Raw genomic sequence first — 24,291 nt, 5'->3', positions numbered from 1 at the left:
TCATTCTGTCAACAAGTATTTATTAATAAACACCTTTTTGTTGTTTTTGTTGTTGAGTCATTTCGGTCATGCCCAAGCCTTGGCAAAAATACGGGAGTGGTTTGCCATTTTCTTCTCCAGCTCATTTTACAGATGAAGAAATGGAGACGGACAGGGTTAAGTGGCTTGCCCAGGGTCACACAACTAGTAAGTGTCTGAGTCTGGATTTGAACTCAGGAAGATGAGTTTTCCTAACTCCAGGCCCAACACTGAGCCACCTAACTGCCCCTTATTAAGTACCTACTTTCTGCCAGACACTGATGGGTACTAGAGATCAAAAAGCAAAGAAAAATATCCTCTGTCCTTAAGAAGTTTAATTTTTCAGGGGAAACTACATATGTATGAAAGTAAATACAAAATGGATGTACTGTAGGATTTTAGGATTGGAAAGACTTTTAGAGATGATCTTGGTCAATCTCATTTTACAGATGGCAATGATGATGGTGATGGTGATGATGACATGGCATTTATGCGATGCTTAAAGGATTACAAAGTGGTTTACTAACGACACTACATAATCCAAATAAACAAAAGCTCTTTGAGGTTCTCAATAATTTTTAAGAATGTAAAAATCCTGAGACCAAAATGTTTTAGAACCATTGCCCTACACCCAGCAAATCATTGGTGTCAGTCTCTCTATTTATCTATCAACAAATATTATTAAGTACCTATTATGTGCCAGACACTGTAGTAGGTACCAGGAATGAAGTATAAAAAATAAAAAAAATCACAACTTGTAAAAAGCTTGTACTCTAAAGGGGGAGAAAAGTTAATATAATGATAGAAAGGAAAATTTAAAGTCAACAAACACTATCTATCTATTGTGTATCTACCTATAATCAATAGTTAGGTTGAGCAGTAGATAGAGCTCCAGGCCCAGAGTCAGGAAGATTTGAGTTCAAATCTAGCGTCAGACACTAACTACGTAACCCTGGATAAGTCATATAACCTCATTTGCCTCAGTTTCCTCATTTGTAAAATGAATTAGAAAAAAATGGCAAACCACTGCAGTATCTTAAATGAGGTCACCAAGAATTAGACACAACTGAAAACAACTGAACAACAACAGAAAGCTATCTTTTTAACTAATATTTATATAACACTGACTGTGTTCTTGGAATTATGCTAAACACTTTGCCAATATTATCTCATTTGAAACTCACAATAATTCTGGGCAGTAGATGCCATTATTATTCCCATTTTATAGTTGATGAAAGTGAGGCAGAGAAAAGTTAAGTGACTTGTCTAAGGTCATATAGCCGGTAAGTATCAGAGACAAGATTTGAACTCAGGTCTTCCTGACTCCAGGCCTGGCACTCTATTTACTGTGCCATTTGGCTGTCTTTTATTATTTTTCAGCCTATGGGTTGGTAAATAGAAAGCACTGAGGTAGGAGATGAAGTGTGGTACAGAGGTATAGAGTGAGGTACAGAAATAAGGCCAGTGTGGCTGTATTATAGTGTGCCAGGGGAGTAATGTCCAATGTAGCTGGAGAGGTAGCTTGGCACCTGGTTGTATAGGGTTTAAAAGATGAACAGATATTTTGTCTTAGAGGCAATAGGAATCCACCTGTGTATCTACCTATGTATTTCTCTCTCTCTCCCTCCCCCTCCCTCCTTCCCTCCCTTTTATCTATCTGTCTATCTATCTATCTGTCTATCTATCCATCCATCTATCTATCTATCCATCTATCCGTCTATATGTCCATCTGTCCATCTATTCATCTATCCATCTATCCGTCTATATGTCCATCTGTCCATCTATCTATCTATCCATCTATCTATCTATCCATCCATCCATCTGTCCATCTATCCATCTATCCATCCATCTATCTATCTATCTATCTATCTATCTATCTATCTATCTATCTATCTATGTACCTATCTACTTCTTATCTCTCTCATTCTCTCTGTCTCTCTCTCTTCTTCCACTTTTAGCTATGAACTTATTTTCTTAAACTTTCTTCACCTTCATCCCCTCTGCCAATCAATCTGAGGAATGCACTACAAGGTTTAGAGTAACCAGGCTTCAGTGCTTATGGTTGTTACTCATCAGTGGGACCAGATATATTTATTGACAGTTGAAGTGCAACATTAGCTGATGTTGGCCTTATTTTGACACCTTGTTGCTTTCTTCCTTTTAAGACACTTGATTTTTTTCTCCACCTCAGCTTCCCAAAGTTACATACCATATTCTCTCTCTATATTGAGAGAATATATATTTTCTCTCCCTCCCTCCCTCTCTGTCTCTTTCTCTCTCTCTCTCTCTCCCTCCCTCCCTCTCTCTCCTTCCCTCCCTCCTTCTCTCCCTCTCTCCCTCCCTCCCTCTCTCTCTCTCTCTGTCTCTCTCATGTATGTATTATTACATTAGTAGATGATATTCTCAGCATGGTAAGATTCTCCACAGATGCAGAAGTGCAACCTATCTATAACTGACAGTTGTAGAGAATGGCCTGGGGGCAATGAGAGTTTAACTAGCTTGACCATGGTCACATAGACAGTATGTTGCAAAAGTAGAGCTTCAATCCTTTCCTTCGATCAAGGCAAGTCCTCTACACATCACACTACACTTTCTTTTACAAAGTGCTCACATAAATGTGAGTCATTACTATTATTTCCATTGTCTATCAGTATAGTCCTGATAGAAATGGCATTAGTAGAAGTCACTATCTTGCTATGATTCCTTTACATATTCTGTGGTTTATTAAACAAGTGGATAAAATAATTGCTTTAATTAGTTGCATCAGCATTAACTTATTTTCTGCAGACTCACTAAAAACGTCTTGCAGATAATCCTAGGTAGCAGGCATGATGACAAGGATGACTTTTACTTCCATACGTCCCCACGTGGTTTTGATTTTTCCTTGTATGTTTCAATTTTGAAAGCTTTTGTTTCCCTAGTTTGCAGATCATATGTATTTGGTACAATGACATCTATTAAAAATGTTGTTCTTAAATTTTTATGGTTTAATGTTATATCCAGCATATTGCAGTTAAAAGTTGTGTCTGTGATAATGTTCTTGTTCCAGTCCCATTTGTTGAATTCTCAAGGATATTACTGAGATAGATATTATAATATGGAAATTTATGATTTGTTAGTTTATGGAAGAAGCCAAGGTTCTTATGTATAACTCAAATCACTAGGTTATGTCTTCCTAAATATTAGATAGATGCTAAATTTCTGTTGCCTTCAGGAATGTGCTGAGCAGTTTTTGCTATTTTCTTTCACAGTCTGCATTGATCAACAAGCTTAGGTTGCATTAGGATTACTTTTAGGTAATTTCTGGTGACAACAGTTTGATCCTGAATTATCACCATAAATACCACTTTTTTCTTTAAACAAATCCTCATGATTCAGTCACTTGTTTGATGCTTCTTGGTGGATATATTTTTGGGTGAAGTCAGATAGATGTTGCCCAAAGTGGACCTTTTGATTTCATTCTTACATCTTAGCTTTTTCATAGGTTCTATTTGGAGGCAAACTGCTTTTAGTTATGGTTGGCACTTTCAGAGAAGCACACCTATCACCAGCCTTTGCTATTGTCCAGTGGATGGATATCTATTTGTTCCAAAAGTGTTTCTGAAAGTTTTTAACTTTTCCATTATGTGCATAGAAAATAACCATCAATCCTCTTGCTTCTTTTTGGTGAGGAAGTGTTAATGTTTCTGTCGCTGCTTTAGATGGAAGGGCCTTGTGTTTCATTAATAGTGTACTATTTTTTGTTAGGGTACCTTCCAAACTTGCTACTGTCCATTCTATATTTCCAAAAAACTGTGGTTTTGTAAAGATTACTATTATACGGTTGTTAATTACTTTGGTGTTATTCTTTATCTTTAATCTTTGATTTCAGAATGTTAGCAAATATCTCGATGGTGATGTTAATATCATCCTACCCTCTTCCCTCATTCCTCTGTTAGGATAGTTTCTTAATACCTCTTGCTGAGCATAGAGTCTTATTTTGTTTAGTTTTGTTTTTAAATCCAGGAAGAATATAATATAGATGGTACCAAGAGTTTCACAGATATCTGGAATGGAACATACAATCAAGAGAGGTAAAATAATATCGACCAATTAAAGTTAATTACAAACACAAACGGATGTTTACTAATATACATTATAGGAATAGGAATCATTTTTGGAAAATATTATCAACCCCTATGGGCATTCAGTTCCCCCTCCCCCTTTTAAAAAAATGGGCTCAGGGAAGATGAAAGCCTTAATTAAACACATACTTTATTTCTGTATTTAGTTTTCATAAACTGCATCCTTTTAATGTAAAACTGACATTCTGGCATTGCTTGTATGCCCAGAAGAGTCAGATAATCAACAACAGTTTATAATAACAGTGCACTGGAATAATTAATAAAGTATGAAGTTCAATTAAAAAAAACACACGTTTGTGTGTGCTCCTTAATAACACGACAGGGAGATATCATTTTCACTTAAGATCCTAAATAGATTTGAAGCATCAGAAAGTAAGTGATGGGGATAGGAGAAGGAAACACAGTAGATGGTTTCTTTTATTTCCTGTGTCCACTTTTTCTGTTTTTTTCTCCTTTCTCCATTCTGTATTCCTCCCTCCCCTAGTAACCTACCAGAAGACAGAGTATCAGGTTTGAATTTTATAGTTTCAAAACTGTGTGAGCCCCAAAGCAGAAGAGTATTTGGAAGTGTAAGAGGACATGGCATCACAAAGCCTTGCCAATTTGATAAGGAACAAAGATATTTTTGTTAATCCCTTAAAGATAACTCCCTATAAAAATTGTGAATATACCCAAGGACTCTTCATTTGGGACATTGATGACTAGGGGCTTATTAAAAACAGCTTATTGAAAACTGAGTCTAGGATTGGATACAGGGGGTGGTGGTGATGATTTACTGAATAATAGTTATTACAGATCTGAGAAGATGGATTTGGCAAGAAGTTGAACTGAGCTGGGTCAAAAATCAGAGAAGAGAGAGATTCCTATAGAGAATGTACCTTCTTTGCAGAATCTCCTCCAAGAAACATCTAAGCTCTGTAGGTAGGAGGCAGAAAGTGATAGTGGCAGCCTCAAAAGCACAGCCAGGGAAAGAGGGATTAGGAGGTGCAGTGGCGTAGGGACTAAAGACAAGCCGTTCATGGAAGAGTTCCTAGAGACAGTTTCCTACAGAGGTAAAAAAAGAGCTCTTCAACCAAACCTCCCATAGAGAAGAGGACCAAGTAGCTGGAAGGAGACCCAAGGCAAAGTACTCTTCATACAGTATCAAAATTAAGGATGAAATTAAAACATTCATCCCCATAATGCACAAGGGGATATCTTCAAAGCCAGGATAAAATCCTCATCCCTTAACCCTATATAGTTGATTAGAAATAAAATAAGACACAATGTATTAAGTTCCATCAAAGAAAATTATGTAATCGCTTTCCCCATAGAATTCAAAAATATATGTAGGCTCATTGATCTGGGATTATTTAATAGGCAGAAGGACAAACTTGGTCGTATCTAGTCCATATAGTTGGATTTCCTTTGTACATTGGCAATTACACTCTTCCTAAGTTAGAGCTTCCAAATGGGCTTCTGAACCTGCTCCAACTCCAGTGTAGAGAGACGAATTCATCTCACTAATTTCTGTAACTCTCCTTCTCCCCATCTTTGAGCATTTCTGCTGCTTGTCTTAGTTGGATACAGGAAATTGAATTATATGCAAATGCAAAAATTTAAATGAGAGTCACCAGCACATTTGAGGACCTTTGCCTGTGGCTCAGTTCCTCAAATGGGAGGGTGCATGAATGTGAGCAAAGTTAACCAGTTTCTCTTTTCCAAATCAGGACTTCTGCCCTGTAGTTGCTGATGAATCAATAAACAGGGCATTTCTCTCTTCTGCTCTTGTCTTTCCAGGTCTGTGATTTCCTCCCAGAGTTCTCTTCAAAGACAGCTGGAAAAGTTCAGGGTGCCATTCCCCCCACCCCACCAATAGTTCTTGAGAGTCAAATGAAATACCTAAAATTAGTATGTTCCACCAAGGTTTTAGGGAAAATATCACACCATGAAAGCTATCACAGCAATGCCTCTCTAGCCCTTTTCCTCCTACAGTAGAAGGGTCCTAACTTGCACATGAAAAGGATATGTCCAGTCCCCGTGGATGAAGATATGTGAAGTGATACTGTACAATGGATGAATGAAAAGCATTGAATAAGTTCTTTCTTTGTTCCAGACTTAATCCCTTTCAGACTTAACAAGTAAGTCACTTAATTTGCCTCAGTTCCTCTTTTGTAAAATGGGAACACACTGGAGAAGGAAATGGCAAAACACTCCAGCATCTTTTCCAAGAAAAACTTATGGACAAGTCCATGGAGTCACGAAGAGTTAGACACAACTGAAGCAACTGAACAGCAAATGTTCCAGACACTGCTAAACTAGGGATACACATACAAAAGCAAGATAATGCTTACTCTCAAGTGTCTTCTATTTTGGTGGAAAGGGACAACACATATAGAAGGAATTGTTGTTGTTTTTCCAGTTTGATTGTAACTTTAAAGGCTTTTGTCTGCTTGTGTGCCTTAGGTTGTGTCTACATTGCTATCAAATTAGATGGGACTGAAACAGTAATTAAACTTGACTTTGGATCATAGATATGGAGCTGAAATGGACCATAGAGGACATCTAATCCAATCTCCTCATTTTATCAATAAGGAAACTGGGTCTCAGCAAGGTTGTGATTTGCCCAAGATCACTAAGTTTGGGGGGGCAGAGTTGAAATCTGAACTCAGACCCTGTGATTACAAGTTTTGGCACTCAACATTCTTTCTCCTGTACCATGTACTGCCTATTTAGCAGCGATCCCTGGCATGAAGGCCAGAAATAACAGCCCTACCACATCTGGGGCTATCTGAATCATGTAAACACAGTCACAGCTAGTGCACCTATCAATTCATTGCAGCAGGTATTTTTTTAAGTCATCATAGAAAGAAGTTTCTTAGTGAATAAATTCTATTCCATTTAAAAAACCTATTATATGTAAGATACTCTTCTAGGCACTGAGGACTCAAAGGGAAAAGATATCATATGATCACAGAATTAGAGTTTGAAAAGACCTTAAAGGTCAACTAACCCAAGTGAGTGGTATGCCAAGATTTGAGCATGTACTCCACCCATTGTCCTTTTGGTTTACCAAATTCCACACTCCAGTTTCTCTAATCCTTATCTCATTGATTGAGTCGTCCACCCATTTTAGAGCTAAGAAAGGACTTCATTGATCATCCAATCCAAAGCACTCATTTTATGGATGGGGAAATGCCTAGAATAGTGAATTGGCTTTCCTCAAGTCACATGGGTAATAAATTACAGAAGTGGGTTGGGGAGCACAGATCCTCTAATTCAAATCCATCACTGGTACCTGTATCAACAATGTTGCTAGCAACTACTGTGGCTGTGTAAGGCCAATAACACCAGCACACAGGAGGGCTGCTAGCATAAGTTCTTTGATCTGCTTTTCTAAGGAAAGCAACTTTAAGGGTTTAACAATCTCATTTTAATTAAACATAAATATATCATTCACTTAGTTCAGGGGGAAAAGTCAGCACCCTGAACTTTCAGAGAAAATATAAACCAAAATTACAAGCAGAAATTATAAACAGAGCAAAATAATACAAATCAACAGACAGGCTTCTATCTCTCCGACCATAGCAATACATATACAGTTACCAGAGAGAGAAGCACCATCTGGGTTTTCAAAGCTAGGGGGCTCCTTAATGGCTACCCAGAGTCTCCACACCAACACTCTTCCAATGACTGTGCCCCAAACAAAATGCTAACCTCACAGCATATATACCCCGTTTAGGGCCCTGTGGCTTCACACCTCTCCAGGGCTTCACACCTCTCATGACCTAATTAGCAAAAGGGTGTGGGCCTTCCTACAAACAAAGGCAAGGCTCACTCAAAGGCACCTGGCTGCCTTAATGCTGAGAAGCACTCCAAAAGAAGAAACAACAAAAACTCCCGCTTTGCTTGCCCTCACAGTACCACTACAACACACTGCTTTTCAGGATAAGTAGTTCATCAGAAGCTATGTAGTTTAAAAATCTCTGTCTCAAAGCTAAGTGATTAATATATAATAAGAGCTAACGTTTACTTTGTACTTCAATGTTTGCAAAGCACTCACCTCATTTTAAACTTACAGCAACCCTGGGAGGTAGGTGCTATTATTTTCTTCATTTTACATATGAGGAAACTGAGGCTGACAGAGATTAAGTGACTTGTTGTGGGTTTCACAGCGAAGTGTCTGAGGCCAGATTTGAACAGTCTTTCTGACTCCAGATCCAGCTCTACCCACTCCAACACCTTGCTATTTCTAAATACCTCCTATAAAAGAGAATGGGAGGAACAAAACACTTCCAATTCATCCTTGCATCTATTCACCACTACAAGCTGGAGGTAGAAAATGTGGTACAAGAGATGGGAGAGAAATAGAACCCCACCCACACTCCAGTTTAGCCATTCTTTTCAGCCACCGTTCATTCATTCATTCATTCATCTTTGCCAGGCAATTGGGGTTAAGTAACTTGCCGAGGGTCACATAGCTAGAAAGTGAGGTCATATTTGAATTCAGGTCCTTCTGACTTCAGGGTCAGTGCTCTATCTACCTAGCTGCCCCTCAATCACTATTTATTAAGCAAACGTTGTGCTGGGAAGAGTCTGGGGGAGACATAAATTAGTCAAGGAGCTTAGATGAGGCCCTAAGCTAGTGGGAGAGATGTTGGGCTCACACAAATATAGAATATTCAGCAGTTAAGGTGGAAAGATCACTGGTTAAGGCCTAGGTCCAGATCAAGCCTCTGATGTTTGCTCTGTGTGACCTAGGGAAAGTCACTTAACCTAACCTGGGCCTCAATGTCCTTATCTGTTAAAATAAAGGGATTGGATTAGAAATCAGGGCTCCTTAAACTCTTTCCACTCACAACCCCTTAAGCCCCTCTTAAATTATAGGTGGTGACCCGCAACACCCACAGTTTAAGTGCTGGACTAGATTACTACTGGAGTCCTTTCTAACTGTAAATCAATGATCCTATATAATAAATGTATAATGACTCTCATTCAGAAGAAAGTATGATTTTATTGATTATTCAGTCATTTTTTTGGTCATATGTAACGCTTCGTGACTCCACTTGGGGTTTTCTTGGCAAAGATACTGGAGTGGTTTGACATTGTCTTCTCCAGCACATTTTACAGATTAGGAAACTGAGGCAAACAGGGTTAAGTGACTTCCCCAGGGTTACACAACTAGAAAGTCAGATCTTCCGGACTCCAGGCTCAGTACACTATCCACTGTGCCACTTAACTACTCCAGAAAGTACAATAGGTCCATGTGAAAATCTATCCCTTTCTCCTGCTGCTAAAGGTTCTGGAAAGTACACAGCAGCCCTCCGTATCCACAAGTTTTCTTTCTTTTCTTATGAGTGCTAGTAATGATCGAGTGTCACACAGGATTACCTGATTGCCTCCTCCTTTCCTCATGAAGATTGGACTCTCTCTCCCCATCTATCCTGTGCATTGCATGCGTGTATCCCTTTCATTCACACTGAAAGATCTCAATGGGCCTGTTGTCTACAGTGAGAGACAATGAATCTCATTTAAGGGAATTATTTACAATAGGAAAAAACGGCTTAAAAGAAAGAGGGAGAGCGAGAGAGAAAAAAAAAAAGGGACAGACAGTTATAGCAAAAGGCCTGACTGTGAAAGCATTCTTCTAATGGGAATCTGGCACCCGCCATGTCTTTTCCTGGCAATTTGCCAACCTCCTCTCCACTTCTGAGATGGCTATAGAGTTTTGTTACAGTTTCCGCTGATGCTGCCGTGATGTGACTCATTTCCGCATCAAGCGTGCCCGGGTACATTAACAGCCATGTCCTCCTCTTTGATCAAGTGACATCATGGCATCCGCTCATGGATGCCCTGACCGGATTTTGCAAAAGCCCTTCGTTCATTCTCAGCCACACCCAGGCTGAAAGCAGAGGATCCTTGCTCTTGGGAAGGCCGCCAAGACTGAGCCCACAAACAGAAATGAGAAAGCCAAGGGAATTATGCCTCAACTCTCAAACCTGGCTTTTTATTGCTAGTTTGTGCAGTTCCCCAACTGGCATGGTACATTGGGCAAAGCTGTAAAGAAAGCCCTGTCAGTCATCAGTGTCATAAGCCTTCTTTCTCTAGACCCTTTTTAGAAACTCTCAGTGGCTAGCCACCCTCTCTTACCCACTCTGTAGGAGCCAGTCACCTCATTATCTCTATATCATCACCCTGAAAACCCCTAAAAAGTCATTCACCCTGAGGTAAAAATTATAAGATCTTAGATCTATAGCTGGAAGGGGCTTCAGAGGTCATCTAGTCCAATTCCTCCATTTTTCAGATGATGTAACTGAGACCCAGAGTGGTGATGTAATTTGTCCAGGGTCACATAGATAATAACTGGCAGAGCCATCGTTCAGACTCATATCCTCCAACTCTAAATCCAGGGTTCATCCTATAAGTAAGATGCCCAAAGTCACACAGGCAGCAAGTAGCAAAGCCGAGATTTCTACATGCATCTTAAGCATCTAAATCCAGTGTTCATTCTGTTTTACCATGCAGCTTCCACGACAGGTAATGCATTACCTCTTCCAGGCTGGGAAACTTGCCTCATTCTCTGTCTCCTTTGCTCATCTTCATCCATGTTGTACCATCTAAACACAGGTGTTCTCTAACCTCTGTCCTTTGTTTCTCCTTTTCACTCTATTCTATCTCACTTGGTGGCCTACAGGACGATTCTCAGATCTATATATGATCTAACTCTAGCCTCTCTATGGAGCTAGTCACACATCTCCACTGACTTTTGGACATCTCAAATTCAACAGGTTCAAGACAAAACTCATTATCTTTCCCCAAAATTACCCTCTCTCCTGAACCTCCCTATCAAGTATACCCTCACTCTTCCATCTCCTAGGCCAAGGGTTGGCAAATTACGACCAGAGGGCCAAATCCTGCTGGTATGTATTTGTGTACATCCAGCTGTGAGCTAAGAGTGGTTTTTAGATTTTTAAATACAATAAAACTGAATTTCAAAATATAAAACCCATTATTAGATTACAAGGCAGGCTGGAAAGGATTTGGGCCTCAGACTATAGTTTGTCAGCTCCTGTTCTACAACATTGGTGTTACCCTCAACTCCTAATTGTCTATGTGTCTAGTCCATTGACAAATCTTTATTCTTTATTCTACCTTTATAACATCACGGGTATATATTCCCTTCTCTCCAGTCAAAGAACCACAACTCTTATTAAGGTTCTTATCTCTTACCTGGGCAACTGCAATAGCCTTCTAACTGGCCTCCCTTTCAACCAGTTCAAGTATCTTCCCATTCCAATCCCTCCTCCATTCCTCAGCTTCCAAGGTAAATTTTTTAAAGCAGAGATAGGTCTGATCCTATCACCACCTTGCTTGAGAAGCTCCAGTGGTTCCATGTTGCCATCAGCATCAAAAACAAATCCCTCTGCTTGACATTTAAAACTTTTCATAACTTGGTCCCATCCTACCTTTACAATCTTTTCACACCTTACTCACCTTCATACACTCTACGATCTGGTTACTTTGGCCTAACTGCAGTCATTCTGATGATACTACCTGTCCTGTCTCTGCCTAAGTACTGGCTGCCCCCACACCTGCAATTTTTTGCCTCTCCCCTCTTCCTCTTACTTTCCCAAGCTTCCTTCAAGACACAGCTCAAATTTCACCTTCTGCAGGAGGCCTTTCTTGGTGCAAGTCAAGACATCACCCTCCTGATGTCATTGGTCTGCTTTGAGAACAAAGGGTGAAGAATAGTAAAGGCTGCTAATGGCTGACTCTTTCAGACTACTCTGTCTTTTCTATATGTATCTAAATGTTTACATAGGTTGCTAGGTGGTGCAGTGTATAGTGTGCCAGGCCTGCAGCCAGGAAGACTCATTTTCCTGAGTTCAAATCTGGTCTCAGATATTTTAGCTGCATGACCCTTGGCAAGTCACTTAACCCTGTTTGCCTCAGTTCCTCATCTATAAAGTGAACAGGAGAAGGAAACGTCGAACCACTCCAGTATCTTTGCCAAGAAAACCACAAATGGGGTCAGGAATAGTCAGACACTACTGCAAATGACTGAACAGCAGCAACAAAAAATGTTTACATGTTGCTTTTGCTTTAGAATATATGCTCCCCGGGAGCAGGGGTAATGGACCTTTTTATTAGGGGAGGGAGAAGAAGGGAGGTGTTTCTTGGCCTTTTTTTTATTCCCCAGGGCTTAGCACAATGCCTGGAACATAGTAAGCATCTAATAAATGCTTGCTGATCAACTCACAGGAAACAAAAGAATGAATATCTGTGCAATTTCATATGTCCTCAAACGAGGAGAATTGGATAAATGAGAGGGCAAGAGACCTTCTTGATGCCCCTGCATTCACACTATTGTAAGCAGCTGCCCATCCTGCCTTATTGTAAGTCTAGTCACTCCAGGTACACTGGCCAAGTCATTAAAAAGGTTCACTGTGTTTGAAAACAAAAGTATGGCTTTGCTATGTCTGATTTCTTTTCATCTCTTTCCTGGACTATTGTCTCATTTATTTCCTCTTTTATTTTATTTATTCAATTTGTTCCAAATTGTGCCGTTTGCTGCTTGGCCTCAGGGGGCACTGGCTATTAAAATTACCCTAATAATTTTAAATGACTTAAAATGATTCGAAACTAGCACAGCTGCCAAGAACTGCAACACCTAAGATGGTGAATGATGCCTCAGCCAAAATGAGGCTGTATTGCATGATTCTGTCCCACAAAACTAAGCAGGACTTCTCAGGGGAGACAAGACATCGCTTTACTAGTATAGATGCAGGCGAATCTCCCTTTAAAGGAGCCCATTCTCTGAAAATCTTCAACTACAAGACAGCTAGGAGTGGTTATTTGACTTACAAAAGTCATTTTTGGAACTCGTTTTGCAAATTGTCTTTATCTATCTCTTTTGCCTTCATGTTTTCCCTTACCACTGTCCCTCTGCCCTTACTAAGTACCTAATAATATTTGACGTTTATATAGAACTTTAAGACTTACCAAGAACTTTGATTTGTTCTCTGATTTGATCCTTATCAAAACTTTTTGATGTAGGGGCTATTATTATCCTTATTTTACAGATGAGGAAACAGAGGGAGTGTCTTGCCCAGAATCAGTTATGAAGTATGTGAGGCAGAATTCAAAGCCAGATATTCCTGGCTAGTTTTCTATCTCTGAGCTCCCACTGCCTCCCATATACATTTGTTGGATAGAATTGGATGGACTGTACTTAAACTGTAATTGATCGTTGTCAATTACATGAAGCAATAATGTCTTAACACTTCATTGAAACAGGAGTCCCTTTCAGCTTTAATGAGTAAACAATAAAAAGGGAAACGTACATAGCAGAAGGTACATATACAAATGGATCTGCCTATGGCTTCAGATTGTCAAGAACGTTGCACACAGCAACAGCCACAGTGTGTGAGGACTGATTTTGACAGCCCTTCTCAGCAGTGCAAGGACTTAAATTTTTTCCAAAGGCCTCATGATGGAAAATGCCATCCACATCCAGAGAAAGAACTATGGATTGGAATGCAGAGAGAAGCAGACTATTTTCTCTTTTGTTTTGTTTTGTTTTCTTTCTCATGGTTTGTCCCATTCTTTATAATTCTTCTATGCAATATGACTAATGTGAAAATGTGTTTAATAGGAATGTATATGTAGAGCCCATATCGGATTGCAGGCCGTCTTGGGGAGGGAGGGAGGAGGAAGGGGGAGAAAATGTAAAACTTATGGAAGTGAATGTTGAAAACTGAAAACAAATAAATTAATAAATTGGGAGACAAAAAACAAACAAACAAAAAAGATTGTGTATGAGACACTAGCGCTAAATCAAGCTGTCAAGAAATAGAGGCTAAGGACATAATCAGGACATGGCCAACTATGGGGTGTGGGGGGAAAGACTTTTTATTTCTCTTGGAAAATCATAATGGGTCAGCAGTATAAAGATCCTTAGAGATTATCTAATTCAAACTCCTAATTTTATAGATGAAGAAACTCTTTTCATATTATTCTCTGTCTCTTCGTATCTTTCTATCTCCAACTTTCTATCTCGCCTTCTCTTTTTCTTTCTGTCTCTCTCCCTTTCTCTTTCTCTGTATCTTTTCCCCTCCTCTTCTTTTTTCTTTCTTTCTCTCTTCCTTCCTTCCTTCCTTCCTTCCTTCCTTCCTTCCTTCCTTCCTTCCTTCCTTCCTTCCTTCCTCCCTCCCTCCCTCTCTCTCTCTTTCTCTCTTTCTTCATTCCTTTATTTCTTTTGTTCTTTCATTCTTTTTCCCTTCCTTCCTTCCTGTCCTCTCCCCCTCCTTTCCTTCTCCCCTACCTCCCTCAAGTGATCTACCAGCCCCAGCCTCCCCCAGTAGCAAGGGTTACAGGCATGTGCCGCCATGCCTGGCTATTTTGTTTTATTTTTTTATCAAATCTGTGATATCATCAAGGTACAGACCTCCTGATGAAAAACTTCTCATACTAAGGCAGAAAGACACTTTCTCTGCATCTTACAGTCATGGAGAGCTGTTTAAGGAGGTTAAGTCACTTGCCCAGGTCCCAAGGCCAATATCATCACAGGCAGGACTTGACCCATAGTCTTCCTAGTTTCATGCCCAGTTCTTTATTCTGCCATGTTGCCCTTACTCCATCAATAAATAGAATTTCTAAGACTTTCTAGTCACACAGACGCTAGGATCTAGAACTAGAGGAGACCTTATATTTCATTCAACTTTCTCATTTACAGATGAGGAAATAGGCCCAGAGAGGGGAAATAATTTATCCAAAGTCACTCAGGTTTTAAGGGGGGCCTACTAAGTTACTACTGCCTATCAACTCCTTTCTGATTGGGAAACATTACCCTGGGGCATTGCATCATAACAAGGAAGGAGTAGTAGATTGTTGAGGCCTTAACCATTTCAATATGGTAAAGGGGCAAAATAAAAGCCTAATTTCTAGCCAGCTTTGTAAATGTCAGGCATCAGGCCAAAAGTGTGGTATTCCCTGCTTTGTGGCTGGTCTAGTGGAAAAAAGCATAATCCTGGGAGTTAGGAGACTTGGGTTCTATTCCAGAATCTGCCACTAACTCACTGTGATTTGGGGCAAGCCATTTCATTTTTATGGTTCTCTGAAAATTGTGAGAGTTGAAAATTGAATGGTACAGTAGAATGACCACTAGCTATGGCATCAGAGAACCTGGGGTCCAAGTCTCCTTCTTATGTTCCTGCATTAGATAGAGAGTTGGAAGGAACCAGACAAGCCATCAAGTCCAGACTTTCATTTTGCAGATAGACGTTAAAAAGGACTTGCTTAAAGTAACATCATAAATGAGTGTCTGAACGTACATCCTTCTGACTCCAAGTCGATCACACCATGCTGTCTTTTCTGCTTCTACAACATTGGGGAAATCCTTTAACTTCCCAGGACCTGATGATCTCATTACTTTATAATGTCCCTTAACTTATAAAATTAAATGGTCCTATGCCATGCCTTTGGATTTCTCCAGGTTTGCTGTAGTCCCCAGAATCATAAAAGCCTGCCCTATTGAATAGAAAGAATATTCCCAAGATGAGTCCCAGGCAGGACTGATTATGACCCGATTTCTAACGTAGAAACCACAGACCCAGATTACAGTCTCCAAAAGCCACCTGTGAATGTGGAAATACCCCATTTCCTGTCTAAAGATGACCCTTTTTAGGCATGCAGAATCTCGTAATAGACACATTTGTCTGGCTGATGCATGAGCCCGTTTCTGTAATTGACCAAGAACCTACCATTAGCCCTAGAGTGATTTGATGGTCCCCACAAAGTCTGCGTTTGTACTTCTCCCCCTCCTCAGGTTTCCCATAAATTCCAAAGGACAAAGCAGTGTGAATGACCTATTGTGAAGGGGTACTTGCCACAGCTTGAGTTTTATGGAAGCTGGCACTGGATGACAGAGGAAAACCATACAGCTGTGGAGTGGTTAAATGCTACACATCTGTCTTGGCTGCCAACACTAATAGACATGTTGTACTGATGAAGGGGGTGGGGCCTAAGGGAAGGAGATATATGGACTCACTTTGGAAGGGAAAGGATTAGTGGAGCAGGAAGTTTCAGTCTCCTTAAGCCTCCTTTCCTATCCCTATTGGAGTACCTATCATTGTCACATTTACCTGACTTACCAGTGGTTTCATATTATTCTCTTTCACTCCCTTTCACTTCCAGTTAAATTTGCTGACTAGCTGTTCACTATTAATGACACCTGAACTTTTGCCTCCATACTTTTAGATCCCTGGAATAAATCCTGGGCCATCTCCAGTTGTCCTGATCTATATCTGGCCGCTGGACCCAGATGGCTCTGGCGGAGAAAGTAAGGCTAGTGACTTTACACAGCCCCTTCCTCCCTGTATTCCAATTCACTTGCAAGTCATGGCCTCACCTCCCTGATGTCATGGTCCTCTTCAAGAACCGAGGAGAAACAGCAATCCCTGGAATCCCTTTGCACTCCTCCCCTAAGCCCTTTCTGTTTTTAAGAATCCAGTTTTTGTTGTTGTGGAATAGTTTTCAGTTGTGTCTGACTTTCTGTGACTCTGTTTGGGGTTTTCTTGGCAAAGATACTAGAGTGTTTTTTCATTTTCTTCTCTAGCTTATTTTACATATGAGGAAACTGAGGCAAACAGGGTTAAGTGACTTCCCCAGGGTCACACAGCCAGAAAGTGCCTGAGGCCAGATTTGAGCTCAGAAAGATGAGTCTTCCTGACTGTAGGCCCAGCACTTTGTCCACTGCACCACCTAGCTATCCCCTTGTACATAATAGATTCTTAATAACTGTTTGTTGAATTAAAAGACCTTGAATTGACCTCATCCTACAAAAGAAGACCAAAATGTCAGTTAAGTGAAAGCTCTTGGGCAAGATTGTCCCTGTGACTTAGCAAGACATCTGGGACTACAATGCACAGTTCCTGAGACTCCATAGTTAGTTTGGTAATCACTATGCTACATACATACCCTCCCCTGCCACAAAGCGTATGAACCAAGAGGGGGAAAAACTTTGTGAGTAGCCTCTGCTTCATGAGATAGATCTTTTGATTCATATTTTCAAAATGCTGGGAGATCCTTGCAAAAAAAATATTAAGTTGCTAGCATTTTGTGTGAACAAAACCTGTTCATTCATTCCTGCCCACCCTTCCAAACAAGTTTCAACTACAGAAACATTTCCAAGAACCTTCTGTAAGAGAAGCTGTAAACAAGCAGATGAATGGCTGTTTGCAGCTGGAGGTTTCTTAACGTACAATTATTTGGACAACTGCCTAGTTTATTATGAATTAGACAGAGTATGACTTTACAAGATGACTGAAAATCTTTAAGGGGGAAAGCACATTTATTGTAGAATATCACGAGAGCCATTTTGAATGAGTTGTTTTATTTGGATGGACAATTTGTCCTAACATAGTTTTGATGCAACTTCCCTTGGAAGGCAACTCTGAAAGACAGATAGGCAGGAAGATTAGATAGACAGAGAGACAGACAGACAGATAGATAGATAGATAGATGATAGATAGATAGATACATAGATAGATAGATAGATAGATAGATAGAGAGAGAGAGAGAGAGAGAGAGAGAGAGAGAGAGATAGGCAGATGGATGGAAGGATAAATGGATAGATGGATGGATAGGTGGATAGATAGATAGATAGATAGATAGATAGATAGATAGATAGATAGACAGACAGATAGATAGATAAATAGATAGATAGATAGATAGATAGACAGACAGACAGATAGATAGATAGATAGATGATGGATGGATAGATTAGATAAGGCATTTATTATTTACTATGTGCTAAATTCTAGGGATAAAAAACCAAGATGATTCCTATTCTTGAACTTAATAAAGGAAGACAAGACATAAAAACGAGCTTAAGAATAGAGCAGAAGGGGCAGCTAGGTGGTGCAGTGAGTAGAGCACTGGCCCTGGAGTCAGGAGGACCTGAGTTCAAATCCAGCCTCAGATACTTGATATACTTACTAGCTATGTGACCTTGGGCAAGTCACTTAACCCCAATTGCCCTTCCTTCCCCCCTCCAAAGAAAAAAGAATAGAGGAGAGTGGAAAGGAGAATATTCAAGACTATCTGGATGGCCACTTTGCTTAGAAGTAACTTAAGAGTATTACAGTTTTCTTTAATATTCATACTTTATATGTATATATGAACATAAGCCATGGGATGTGAAGTATTATAATGCTCTCTTAGGGCAAAAGAGGTAGTTATACTTCACCATTTCATTCACTGCCATCCTCCAGCCCTAGTACCCTGTACACCCATTAAATGCTTATTAAATGCTTGTTGAATGAATATATGTATATATATGAAGTTGACCTTTGATTACTCAAACAGATGGATGGCAGCATTGGCACTCAGGATGCACAATGCACCTGGATCATTCATCCTTGCCACAGCTGCAACTAAGTTCCAAAAGCTAGGCGATAAGAGAGGAAATGAGGTAAGCAAAGAAGCTCCAGGGAGAATCTGTAAAGGGTGGTGCATGGAGGTGAGTAAGAACTGTCTCTTTTGTTGGCTTCTCTATAATGGATCCTTTTCAATTTCTTATCTTGTACCTTTGGATGATGATAAGATTCTGAGAAGTCAAATAGAATAAGCCTGAGCATCTAACAACAGGAAAATACTGCATGAAAGTGAGGATATTTATTTGGGGAGTTTATTATTTTTGAGTATTAAATTATATTCCATAAAGATATCAAAACTAATTTGGACAAGCAAAGGGCATTACAATGAATTTGGAGGAATATTAACTTTCCTGTCCCATTCCTTCTACTTATTCGTCTTCAGATTCACTTTTGTCTAACTACTTTATTAAACTAGAACAATGGAAGGACAAAAAAACTCACAAAATGTTGTTAGGTAACAAACAAGAAACAAGAACAGTCCAAGCATAAATTCCACAGGTAAATATAAGAAAAAGAAGGTGACTGTGTGATGAGCTAGGCAGCAGGTTTGGAAGCAGGCACCTGAGAGTGTGGCTTATTTAAATGACAGTAAAGTACTTTCATTAATGACCAGTCATAGTGTGATCTTGTATGGGTATACATAGTAACCGGTTCTCGACTTGTTATCCTATATCCTTATTATCCTTGATTATATCTTTTTGATTATGGGGTTTTTAAATTATTTTCAATTTTTATACCACTTCCATTTCCCCTCCCTCACAACACTGGACCTTTTTCTTGCAATGAAGAAAAACATTTAATAAAAACCAAGAAGCACAACATCATGATGTCTCACTGTGCATACCACATTCTATGTTTATAGCTCCCAGCACCCCACAAAGAGGCAAAAGTTACCTTTCCTATTCCATTCCCCATTGTCATTGTCTTTTATAAATCTTTCATTGAGGAGCACCTTGATGTGTTTTGGGTCTTATCCTGGTTCTTTTAATTTGTAATGAATAGGTGTGGCTTTCAACCTTTCAATCCTTTATCCCTTGCTCTCATAACATGACCAAACTAATTCCTTTTCTATTTGTCCCTGTGCTTGGTGATGTCTCTGTGCTACTTTTTAAATTCTTGGCAAAATGTGGTAGCATATGCCATGGGCAGTTAGGTGGTGCAGTGGATAGAGTGCCAGGCCTAAGTCAGGAAGATTCACGTTCCTGAGTTCAAATCTGATCTCAGATATTTACTACCTTTGTGACCTTGGGCAAGTTACTTAACTCTGTTTGCCTTACTTTTCTCATCTGTAAAATGAGCTGGAGAAGAAAATAGCAAACCACTCCAACATCTGTGCCAAGAAAACCCCAAATGGAGTCATGAAGAGCTGGACAAAAGTGAATATGGCTGAACATCAATATAACATATTAGTTTCCATTGTCCTTTGGGTCATCTGAAGTTTTGATTCCTTAAACAGTTTAGAGCCATATAGAATCACCAAAAGCAAATTGGCATTAGGAAAAGGAGTTTCTGTATAGTGAACACCTTAGGGTCATTGAAAATGCTCCATAATTCCTGAAATTTGCCTTAGCTTGATTTCCTATTCCACAAGTGATAGTCACTTGGAGAGGGAATACAAAATGTAGATGTTATCAAGCTTAGGTCAGCAAGACAAAACATAGGTAGCTGCTGCACACAATTATTTATGATTAGTGCATAAGAAGGACAAAAAAATGAAAAAAAATGTCAGATGAGATCTGAAAGGACTTCATGGAAGAGACATCATTTGAACTGGATTTTGAAGGATGGGATATTAATTTTACAAGAGTAATGAAGGTCAGGGAAAAATATTCTAGGCAAAGGAAACAGCTGAGCAAAACCATGAAAATGGGAAAGCACAGGCTGGGCTATATTTGAGGGACATAAAGTAATCCAGTCTGACTGCAAGATTTTATTGTAGATTACCAGAGGAAAAACTGAAAAGGGGAGAGTGATGCCAGATTGTAAAGCATCTTGAATACCGGTCAAAATTTGAGCTTACTTTGGAAGGCAATGAGGAGACACTTAAGCTTTCTGAGCAAAGAGGTAAAATGCCTACATTTATGCATAAGGAAGATTATTATTCTGAGACTTTGATTTTATCAGTAGGCAGGTAGAGGGGAAAGTTGTTAGGAAGTTATGATAAAAGTCCGGTCGTATGATAATGAGGGTCTATACTAGGGTAATGATTGTTGGAACAGACCAGAGGTAGGTAGAAATGGATGAAAGAGATGTTGCAGAAATAGATTTAAAAGGACTTGTAATCTGACCTTTCCCTTTCTCATCTTTCTTATTCAGTAAAAATGATAACAAAAGAAACCTGGTGAAGGGTGGTGTCATTGGTCTTGACTAGACCATGACTAGATCTACATATAAAGAAGATGAGTCAGGGTCACATACAATGAAGCAAGAAAGAGTGCATTTCAGTTATAGATTTCATAGAAAGGGGATGGGTCATTGCATAAACACACGTGATAGATTTTGCTTCCATAATGGCACAGGCAGGCAGACAACATTTTGGGGTCAGTTTAATAGAAGTAGAGGTCTACCTGGAGATAGATAATAACTATGGTTTTGCTGAGTTTGAAATTGTGGTCCAGAGGGAGATGTTCTTTAGGCAATTGGGTTTCCAGATCTAGATCTATGTAGAGGTCATAGATGGAATAATTGAAGACTTGTGAATAACACTTCATTTTCCTGATTCAGCATTTTCAATGATCGTCTTCCATACTTAAAATTCTCTCTTTCCTCATCTGGGCATCCTGTACTCCCTGGTTTCTTTCAAGTCCCAGCTAAAGTCTCACCTTCAGCAAGAAGCCTTTCCCAGGCCTTCTTAATCTTAGCTACTTCCCTAAAAGACTCATTTTCCCAAATTCAAATCTGATCTCAGACACTTATTAGCTGTGTGACTCTGAACAAGTCACTTAACCCTGTTTGCCTCAGTTCACCATCTGTAAAATGAGCAAGAGAAGAAAGTGGCAAACCATTCCAGTATCTTTGCCAAGAAAATCCCAAATGGGGTTAGGAAGAATTGGATATGACCAAAACAACTGAAACAGCAACAAATTTTATGTGTGTGTGTGTGTGTGTGTGTGTGTGTATGTACATATATACACACATATAATATATACACATACACATATGCATATATGTATATATGTGTGTATCTAGCTAGCTAGCTATCTGGTCTCTCCCATTAGACTGTGAACTCTCTAAGATCAGGGACTGTTTTTTGTTTTTGTTTTGCCTTTTTTTGCATCCTCAGAACTTAGCACAGTGTCTGGCACATCATAGCCACTTAATAAATGTTTGTTAACTGAATGAATGAATGACAATGTCAAGGGATATACTGCAGAATGAGAAGAGGAAGCCTAGAACAAAACTTTGGTTAACATCAAGGATAAAGTGTCTAGAAGATAATAAAGGTCCAGTGAAGGAGAATGAAGAGTAATTAGAAAAGTTGGGAAAGGAAGAAGAGAGTGATATCTCAAAAGTCAATGGATAAAGTGACAGGAGGTATTGGTGGACTGTCAAAAGTTGCATAGTACAGGTAAGACAGAGAAAAGTAAAGGCCATTGAATTTGACAATCAATTGGGCATCACTGGTGACCTGAAAGGTGTACTGAACTAGAAGGAAGAGAAGCAAGATTATGAGACTCAAGAAAGAGGAAATGATGAAAAACTGGTGCTTTATCTACCCCGTCAAACCTTTCTCCAATATCTTTTAAGCAACCCGAGCTAAGCGATTTCTTCTTTTATTCAATGTGAGTTATTAAACAAAAGTAGTTTCTTGTTGTTTTGTGCCCAACACAAAGTAAGCGATGAATAATAGAATGTCTGGCATTTAGTAAGTGCTTAATAAATGCTTGTTGATTGATTGATTGCATGACTAGCAGCAAGTTTGTGACTGTTTTGCCAGGCATACAATGATTTTCCAAGTATACCAGCTACACCCTGATTGTTTAGATCACCATTACAGTAAAGCATAAATCTGTCTCAACTCTACTCCTGGCAGGGCCCTGGGAATAAAAAGCAGTTGGCAGGCAAGGCTGGTGCTTGTACATAAAACTATCCCAAAGAGGATGAAAGGCTAAGCGTGCAAATCTGTCCACTGGCATCACCAAAGCCTACAACCTGAAATCTTATGTCAGTGACTTCCTATCTGATTTCTTAGCCCTGGTTCCTGTTTTCCTCTTCCTTGGATCCCCCAGCTCAGCTATCTTTACCCAACATGTTCATTGTCATTGTGATTACCTGTCCTGTGTCTGGACTTCCTTGTTTCCAGTTCTTGGCTCACAGCTTCTTGATTTCTTTTCTTGAATTCTGGGTAGGTAGCTCCATCCTCTTCAGGAGGACAGAATGAATTCTCAGTATGATGTGAATGGCATTGCTTTGGCTTTATTGACCAATATGTTTCAAGCCTGCCTAGTTTGTCTTTTCACTCTCAACACATATAACAGTTACAATAAAAAGCAGTGTATTAGTCCCCAGTTGGCCAGTCCTATCTTTTAATTTTAAGTTAAGATCTTATATTGGCTGTCCGTCAATCCTCTAAAAAGTGTATCTGATCAATTCTATAGACATAGTCATAGTAAAATAATGCTTCTGAGAGCCCTGGTAGTCTAATACAAAATGTTCTTATAGCTTGGAAAATTGTTTTGCGAAGAGATGTATATTCATCGATTATCAATATTGCTATTATATCCTTTTGGTTTGGGGTTTGGGGGATTTATTTGGGTTTTTTGTCTGTTTGTTTGTTTGTTTGTTTGGTTTGGACTTGTAATTGTATTGCCATAGGAAGGTCTTGTTGTGGAAATTCCATCCACTGATGCAGCTCACAAACTTGTCTGTAACTTACTGACTTAAGAGAGTTATGAGAGGCATTGAAAGGTTTTAAGCTGGTTGCCCCTGGTCCCATAGACAACATGCAACAAAAGCAGGAATTGAATCTAAGTCTCTTTGATGTAAAGACTGGTCCTCTATCTGTCTGTCGGTCATTCTAATTCTCTTCCTACAGCCATAATGATACAAAAGGAGGCAGAATCATACAATGGGAAAAACCAGACAAACATTGGCTCTAGAGTTCAGAGGGCCTGGGTTCAAATCCTACATCTTCTCTATCTACCTTTCTGACCATGAACAAGCATTTATTTTCCTGGGTCTCAGTTTCCTCCTCTGTTGAAATGAAGGGATCAGATTATGGTCCTTGAGGATCTTTCCACCTTTAACCTGTGACCCCATGAAATGTGGATAAATAATCCAGAAGCTTATTGTGACAACATGCAGAACAAGAACAATCTAGAACTGTTCCTTTTTGAAAACAAAAGTTTAAAACCTTCATGATATATACTACGATCTTCCTTAAAGAAAGGAAGTGCATTGCTCTTAAAAAAATAATTTCAATGGGCCCACATGCAAGTAGGTTCTCTGCTAAAGCCTCATGACTATCCGTTCCAGTAGGTAAGAAACTGTAGCCAGTTTAAAACCACGGAAAACATATTGACTCAGGGTTTGAATGACTGGGTTTAAGTAAACAACCAGCGCCAGTAGTCTGTTGGCTCAGTGACCAATATGGAAATCAGTTCTAATAAATTATTTTCTTTGACTTTCCTCTTCCTATACAAAGTAACTGTTCATAGTCCAACTAGTTTTTTTTAGGGATTTTTGATGACCCTAAATAGCCAGCAATTAACTTTCTATTTCCTGTTATACAA

The sequence above is a fragment of the Trichosurus vulpecula genome, chromosome 7 (assembly GCF_011100635.1).
Source record: "Trichosurus vulpecula isolate mTriVul1 chromosome 7, mTriVul1.pri, whole genome shotgun sequence".
Lineage (NCBI taxonomy): Eukaryota > Metazoa > Chordata > Mammalia > Diprotodontia > Phalangeridae > Trichosurus > Trichosurus vulpecula.
Note: the sequence above shows the minus strand (reverse complement) of the source record.